Raw genomic sequence first — 9188 nt, 5'->3', positions numbered from 1 at the left:
AACCTATTACATTGAAAGTCTTTATGGGGCAAAATGCTGCACCGGGTCTGGGATAAATGTTTAAATATTCTCTGTTTTGAAAGTAAAGCCAGAAAACCTAAATATTACACATTTAATATTAAACTAGTTTACTAACCTTTATCCAAAGACGTGTAACTCATTTTACAACATGTTGGCAGGGGCAGAAATGTAGCTCAAAACTGGTCAAAATGAATTGCCTTAAGTTTAGCAAGTAAATATAGATATCTAGTAAATTAGATATCTGATTATTACAACAGTGCTGGAGCTCTTGCTATAGTATTGCAGTGTTGGTAATGCAGTATTTAATGACAACATCACTCTATATTTTTTCTTGCACTAATGTTTGTCAAGGGTCAAGAGACCAACTAAAGTAGGGGTCTACAAACTCGGTCCTGGAGGGCCACTGTCTCCAACCCCAAATAAACATACCTGAACCAGCTAATCAAGGTCTAATTAGGTATACTAGAAACTTCCAGGCAGGTTTGTTGAGGAAAGTTGGAGCTAAACTCTTCAGGACAGTAGCCCTCCAGGACCGAGTTTAGAGACCCTTGAACTAAAGCAAATACCTTTACCATAATGGTCACTTGAAAATTGTGACTCTTTCCTTCAGTGATTCTGCTTGTTAACATCAAGTGTTCATCACTAATGCTCAATAATCACTCAATCACTTAATTATCTCCATCCATCCATTTTCTTTTGCTTATCCGGGGCTGGTCGCGGGGGCAGCAGTCTAAGCAGAGACGCCCAGACTTCCCTCGCCCCAGACACTCCCTCCAGCTCTTCCGGGGGAATTCCGAGGCGTTCCCAGGCCAGCCGAGAGACATAGTCCCTCCAGCGTGTCCTAGGTCTTCCCCGGGACCTCCTCCCGGTGGGATATGCCCGGAACGCCTCCCCAGAGAGGCGTCCAGGAGGCATCCGGAACAGATGCCCGAGTCACCTCAGCTGGCTCCTCTCAATGTGGAGGAGCAGCGGCTCTACTCTGAGCTCCTCCCGAGTGACCGAGCTCCTCACCCAATCGCTAAGGGAGCGCCCAGCCACCCTACGGAGGAAACTCATTTCGACCGCCTGTATCTGGGATCTCATTCTTTCGGTCATGACCCAAAGCTCATGACCATAGGTGAGAGTAGGAGCGTATTGACCGGAAAAATCGAAAGCTTTGCCTCACAGCTCAGCTCCTTCTTCACCATGACGGACCAGTACATCGACTGCATTACTGCAGAAGCTGCACCGATCCGCCTGTCAATCTCCCGCTCCGTCGTTCCCTCACTCGTGAACAATACCCCAAGATACTTAAACTCCTCCACTTGAGGCAGGACTCCACCAACTCCGCTAATTATCTCATTAACTTTAATACTGCTTCTTGAGTGTGGACTCAGACTCAGAGCATAATTTAGAGTTAATTTAGCTCTGGGGTTGTTGGTGTAGTGAGTCTGAAGGCCTTGATTAACTGGTTCACGTTTGTTTATTTAGAGTTGGAGCTAAATAAATTAAATAAATAGAATGGAATAGACTCATGACCAACAAGTCTTTGTAACCTTTGGGGCAGCAGGGTATGTCAGATCGAATTATAAAGAAACCTTCCCAAAGGCTACAGCACTGAAAGTCACCAAAAATGCTTAAAAGCTTCATAAATCAATTCATTGCATCTATTGTTGAATCAATTTCAGGGATCCTTGCTGAATGAAAGTATTGGTTTCTTTTAAAAAAAAAATAATTGTGCTGACCCCAAACTTTTGAATGGTACAATAATTATATTAAACACAGAATAATGATCAACATTCAGGGAAGACATTTAGACTACCTTTTATTTGATGGGAGTGGGAAATTATTCTGTTTGGGCCAAACAAGAAAAAGGATCGTAAGACATTTAAATGAACATTACAAAGTGGTCTCTCTTTTTTCTTTGGTTTATTGACTTAAAAAAATAGGTCCATTAAACATTTACCACCATAATGCTTCAATGCTGAAGATGAACAACGATTACTGCTCAGGCTTTTAGACATGAACACTTATCATACAATCCTCAACAGTGGTGACAATAATTATTCATACTCCAGTGCATGATGGGAGTTTTGTACTATGGTGGCACCCAGCATGCATTGGATTGTGAAGTGTTTTGTTGATTATAACCATTGTTGAGATTCATAAGCTGATTCTTGATGTCTGTGTATGTCTATAAATAATACAGTAGTACAAAACCTTTTATGCATTACATGGTTTTGAAATCACTCGTGATAATTGTTTGCAGCAACACTGTTTTCATGCTGTAGTTTCACAGAGTTGATAATGTGAAATCTAAAAATGACAAAAAATATTAGTTACTTTGGATGCAGTCAGACCAGCTCACAATGATTATCTCATAACAGAAAAGCTCGAACCTCACTGTTTTACATCATATGCATTGTTGCAGAAAAAGTTTTTTATATAGGAGGGTTAAGAGCCCAACTAAAGCAAACCCTGATCTACATAATGGTGACATCTTTTTTTCTTTTCTTTTCTTTTCTTTTCTTTTCTTTTCTTTTCTTTTCTTTTCTTTTCTTGACAAATACAACCAACATCTAAACCTCTGGTAATTCTCAATAACTTCTGTAGACGTGTGACGGAAATAAAGTCAATCTGTTTAGTAATAAGTGAAGCTGGTAATGCTGTTTGTGGAGTTGTTTAATCCTCCTCTGCTGAGATCTTCACAGATTTAATGTCTTCTTTTCTCTTCAGTTGATTTCATCTAAGGCTGTGGCTGAAGTCAGTTGTAGTTCTTGTGTTTCTCTTTTCTTCAGTGATTCTGCTTGTTAACAGCAGGTGTTCATCACTAATGCTCAATCATCACTTAATTAATCGCTTAATTATCTCATTAACTTTAACTGCTTCAGTGCTACTTTAACACTAGAGAGGGACCATGTGTACTCTGATCAGAGTTGATTTAACTCTGGGGATTGTACATATTTGGGGTTTTCTAATTATTGATTTTCCTGAGATATTGTTTCTACTGACTATGTCGTTATTCAATCTACAGTGAACAGTGAAGTCTGATTCCCCCTTTTTGGTGAATTAAAATCATATATTGCAACAATGCAGATTGATTTCCATATGAATGACAAAACTGTTATTATGAATCGTTCAATAGCTGAATTTATATTACATTATACATTAAACTTATAATAGGAGGAACAGACATCAATTTGTTATGTCTTGGTGTTTGAATATTAAACTGTTCACACGTACAAATATATCAGTGTCAAACTCCACACCCTTATTGTCAGAGGATGGAATAGAAATAGATAGAGTTGAGCTCGTAGTTGTGGTTTGGTTTGTTCTCTTTCAGCTCAGTGGCATTAACCAGTGTGGAGGAACAGCAGTCCTTCACCAGTTTCTGCTTCTTCACTTATAAAGTTATAAATACAGCTAAGACCATTATTACAATGCAGATCCAAAGTATATACAAAGTATAGTTTTTATTTTCCTTCTCCATTAAACACAAAAGAATATCAATTCTCAAAATGGTGAACTGCTGCTCTTCAGTTTGATACTGAATGAGTCCTGACAACATTTCACTATAAACTTTTGTGACATTTTTTGAAAACATGTTACAAGATTATCAACATTATCAGAAGGTTTTCTGTAACACATGAGGTTCATTTGTATGTCTTTAATCTGTCATTATGTTCCTAAAGATCTGACTGTAGGTATCAGGAAGTCTTGAGGCTTTAACTCAGTCTGTGTCTTTAACCGTCTGTCATTATTCAGTCAGTATGGAGCTCAGTCAACTTCCTCTTGTGCTCTGTGAGTATTATTTTCACTGGATGTTAACTGCTCATATTATGAATAGATTGAACAGGTTCAAGAGATTAATTAGTGTTCTTGAATTATTTTTTTTTTCTTTTCATGCTGCTCTCAGTGTTTCAGATCCAGCTCTAGTTCATGATATATGAGTGAAAGATGATCTTGAGAGAGGAAGTGTGCAGTTAGAGCTGATTGTGAAAGAGAAATGAACTCTGTTGTGTTTGAGTCAGTCTGTTTGTTCAGTCACTCAGTTTTGTGCTTTCTAATAGTGTTTGTTGAATCAGTTCTGTTGGATTGTTTTGTACAGTTTGCTGTCCATGTAGTTCAGTGGTAGGCAAGTTCGGTCCTAGAGAGCCACTGTCCTGCAGATTTCAGATCCAGCCCTAGTAAAACCCTCACCTGCCTTTAGCCTGTAATCCTGAAGGGATTGATTAGCTTGTTCAGGTGAGTTTGATTAAGGTTGGAGCTAAACTCTGCAGGACAGCGGCTCTCTAGGACCAAACTTGCCTACCCTTGCACTACTTAGTCTCCAGTAGATGTTCACTAGTGTAGTTAGTAAGAGTTTAAATTATGAGTGAAATTATGGTGTTTCACAAGCAAAGGACGAATATTCATTTATAAAATGCCTAAAGTATAATACAAAGTTGATCAGCTCCATGTTCAATAATTGTTAGACTTTCTTGTATTTGTCTGAGCTGTCGTTTGGCTGGCTTGTTAATGTATTAGATTTCTCTACATAAAATAAGTAAGCTTGACCAGAGATCTTGTGAGGAGGAGAAACACAGCCGGTTCCCTCATGGGAGGAACTTTGAAAATATGATCCCACAGAAACTCTCTCAGGATAACCAATGGATGAGTTTGATTATCTTTACCAGGAACATTTAAAAATACACATAATCTTTCATGAGTTTATTATTTATTTATATTTTTTAGTGATGATTTCAAACATCCACTCTGGACATACTGAAGGTGAGTGATTTTGATTCATAAATTTAATCACAAATGGGTGATTCTGTTACAAACCAGTGGTCAGATTCACAAAATATCATTCTTAAAAATAGTTGTAAATAACTTCTTAATCCTTTGATGCACAAATGACCTGACTGAGTTTTTATTTTTTATATCTTTGCAAGAAATTAATGTCATCATTTAGTATTCCAGGTTTTTGATCATCACAAATCCTCATTTTCATTTTTTCTTTATTACTTTTGAATAAAAATCATTTTTGTATCACTACCCTTCTAATGCACAACATGGGTCAAAAATGACCCGTATTCATTTCCTTTGTTATTTCAATCATGACTGAGTGTTTCTTTGCTGAATCTTTAAAATACAAGTATTTTATCATTTATTTATTTCAGGTATTCCTTAAATATCTTGTTTTTGATTGTCAAAAATCATGATGTTTATTTTTTCTTTGTTACTATATAAACAAAAACAAACACAGTTTTTGTATTTATACATTGATTTTACACAAATGGGTCAAAAATGACCAATATAGAAATCTTTAATATTTGCACATTTTTGCAAGTTAGAACATATTTACTGCAGACAACTGTTCATCTGCCACACATTTCACATCTTAACAAGGCTACTTTTGTATATTTTATGGATGCAAGTCTCATTATATTTAATATATTAGGCTATATATTTCATAATTTTTTATTTTTTGTCATAAATCAATGCAATTGGTCACCCTTTAAGTCTGTCAGTGTTCCTGAAAAGTAACAGTTTTGGACATATACAACATCTAAAGTGACCTGAATTAGTTATTATTTTCTATATCGCATATATTACAATAAATTAATTTCATCATTCATTATTCCAGGTATTCCTCAATAAACAAATCCTTATTTTATTTTTTTCTTTCTTTTTGAATAAAATGTTTTTGTGTGTGTGTGTGTGTGTGTGTGTATGTCATTACCTTTCTAAAGGCCAAATTATACTTCACTTTTTACACGTACGTGAGGGTCAGCATACATATTCATCCAGTTCAGTTCTGTTCGCATACATTAGTGTCTTTTTGATCTGCCTGCATTGACACCATTGTGTGCGAACAGAACTGAGCTAGACGATGTTTTCTCCAGTGCTGATATATAGATAAATTAACTAATTATTGATTTTACAACAAAATTAATCAATATTGAATTTATTTAAACTGGACAATGACACCATTTTCTTTAAGAGCTGCTGTACAGCCAAAATGATTTACTAGTTTTCACTGTAAAGCTGCTTTGACACAATCTGCATTGTAAAAAGTGCTATAAAAATAAAGATGACTTGACTTGACTTTATGCGCAACATATCCAGGCATCTTTCGATGAAATAGCTGTTGAACCAGGTGAAGGTCCTGGGCAGCTCTTCAGGATACTTCGGTTCTGCCCTGAGTTGGGGGACTAATTGCTTCATCCTGTTTTGTATGCAGCATCTCTACAACCATTTCAACCATTTTAGTATGGACCAGCCATACTAACACACTGGATAAAGAAAATCAAAAGCACAAGAATATTTACAAATACACATCAAACCGTTGATCGATACACTTATAATTTCACTGTTGGACAGAAACCTTGTTCAAAATGTTACTTTTCAGGAATACCGTAGATGTAAAAGGTGACCAGTAGCATTGATTTATGACAAAAAATAAAAATGATGAAATATAATATATAGCCTATTATATGAAATATAATAAGACTTAGATCCATCAAATATACAAAAGCAGCCTTGTTGAGACGTGAAATGTGTGGCGGACGAACCGTTTTCGGTAGCACTTTATTTTACAGTATGTGTACTTTCCTGGTACATATATAGTAATTATATATAGGTAAAAGAGTGGTAACACAAGGTACTTACCAGACATGTATGTACATGGGAACTAATAAGAAACACTGCTGTACTTTCCAATGGTACATACATGGTAACTACTTTGTACCTATAGACAAGTGTTGGGTAATAACAGGTGCTTACTTATAGTGTCCGTATATGGTAACTAACAGACACATTACTGTACTTACTTAGTACGTACATGGTAAATATTTTGTACTTACAGACAAATGTGGGTAATAAGCATTTATTTATGTTAACTTGTAAGACACATTACTGTACTTACTAATTGTTTAAAATGCTTAAGCTTATTATTGCAAAGGTTAAAGAGCTGGTAATTCCTATGTAATGTTTATGTACAAGGATGCACTTTATTAAACAGTCCTATTTCCATGTACTTACTATGAACGTACTAGTGAATATACCAGTTAGTTAATGTGTAAGTTACACCTGGTAAGAGCTGGTAATTCCTATGTAATGTTTATGTACAAAGGTTCACTTTATTTTACAGTCCTATTTCCATGTACTTACTCTGAACGTACTAGTGACTATACCAGTTAATTACCAGTATACCAGTTAATGTGCAAGTTACACCTGGTAAGAGCATATGTAGCTTTCAAAGACACAAAACGTACATTTTTGTAAATGAAAATGATAATTTTATTAAAAATATAAGATCAAAACGATATTTTGAGCTGCTAATCCTACACCTACCTTTAAAATAACCCATAAACATTTATTAAAACTCCGTATTGTTTTAAATAAAAGAAAGACAGACAAACAAGCGTAATCACAACAATTTATTTATTGCGAAAATGTTGTACCAAAAGTAGTTCAAATGATGATGAGTTGCAGTCGCAGTCCTCTATGGCAGTAAATAATAGTTTTTTACAGAGCAGAATATGATGAATCCGGCTTCTCTACGTGAAGACGTGAAGGCCATAGACATATAATAAACACTAGACGCCCCATTGGCCGCTGGACCGTACGTCAACGGCGCCGCCATGTTGTGGGGGGCAACGTTCGCGTTACGTTCATTAGTGGAATTGAGAAAAATGCCTGCTTCGTGTGCTGCTTGGGGCTGTACAAATCGCTGCACAATTGAAAACCGGGGAATAACCAACAATTGTCTCGGGGAATAACCTTTCACAGGTAAGACTGAACATTTGTTTCTGGTTGTATTTGGTCATTATATAATTGATAGTAATTGGCCACCGGAGTCACTAAAATAGCTAGCGATGTCACTAATTAGCTGTGAAAGTTGAGACATGAGTTTACATGATTTCTAATATAGTTTTAGCTTATGTTATTTTAGAAACTAAAGTTTAAATATGCATCTCTATTTTATTAAAACCGACTTTTATGACAAGTACTCGTTACGGCTAGGTGACTGATATTTTGTTAATCTTAATTTAACCCTTACTGTAACGTTAGTTAGTTGGCTAGCTTTTCACACATTTAAGGTTTATAAAGACAACGAGTTGAGGAGACAGTGGGAAGTAACTAGAAGGGAAGTTTCCCGACTCATCTACATTATTTAAAAGTTTGCCATTAAATGGTGATTTGTTTATATTTTTATTTCTTTTTCAGCCCATTGCAACCAGGGCTACACAAGCCTCGATGAGAGCTGAGGAGAGCCTGTCAGTGCACTGTTCCAGAGTGTCATGATCACCGTCTGTTCCTGTCACTCCCCGGACTACACTTCCCACAATTCTCCCTGTCAGTCACATGTTCACTTCTCACCAATCACCTGTTGCCACATCCACCCTAGCACACCACACTGATTACCACACCCAGCTGCAGCTCATTAACAGGACTTTAAAGGACTTCCAAACACACCACCTCACCGCGAAGTATTGTTTAACTGTTGTTGCAATTCCGAGCGCTTCCCTGTATTCCCTGTCTGCCTGTTCCTTATTGCCGTTACTTCCTGTTCACAACAGAATACTTCGCCAAACCAAGATCCAGCAGCTACCGTGAGTGTTTGTCTCATCCAGCATCAGCATGGACCCAGCAATGTGTCTTGTCAGCCTTCGTCAAGGTAACTGTACCCTGGAGGCACATATTCAGAAGTTTCTGGATATAGCCCACTTATCTGATCTACCCGACTGTGCCCTCATTGACTTTTTTATTTATGGATTAAACCAACCACTTAAGGACTATGTATTCACCAATGGTCCACGAGGGTCGTTCGTGGAGTTCTTGGACTGTGCCCTGCTCACCGCTGGTTCAACTTTTACTGTGGGGGTCGCGGAGGAACGCGACACCGTGCTGAACCACATAATGGCTGCCGCGCCAATGGACACTCACAAAATGGCGGCTACCATCACAACAACAGTTCACGTCTCCACTGATCGCCCAGAGTCACGTCACGTCTCCACTGATCGCCCAAAGCAACGTCACGCCTTCGCTGATCGCCCAGAGCAACGTCACGCCTTCTCTGATTGCCCAGAGCATCGTCCCGTCTCCGCTGATCGCCCAGAGCAAAGTCACGTTGCCGCTGATCGCCCAGAATCACGTCACATCTCCGGATCTGTCTGGGAGTGGAGAGGGTTGCGTTCCAG

This window comes from Chanodichthys erythropterus, chromosome 3, assembly GCF_024489055.1.
Source record: "Chanodichthys erythropterus isolate Z2021 chromosome 3, ASM2448905v1, whole genome shotgun sequence".
In the NCBI taxonomy this organism is placed as follows: Eukaryota; Metazoa; Chordata; class Actinopteri; order Cypriniformes; family Xenocyprididae; genus Chanodichthys; species Chanodichthys erythropterus.
Note: the sequence above shows the minus strand (reverse complement) of the source record.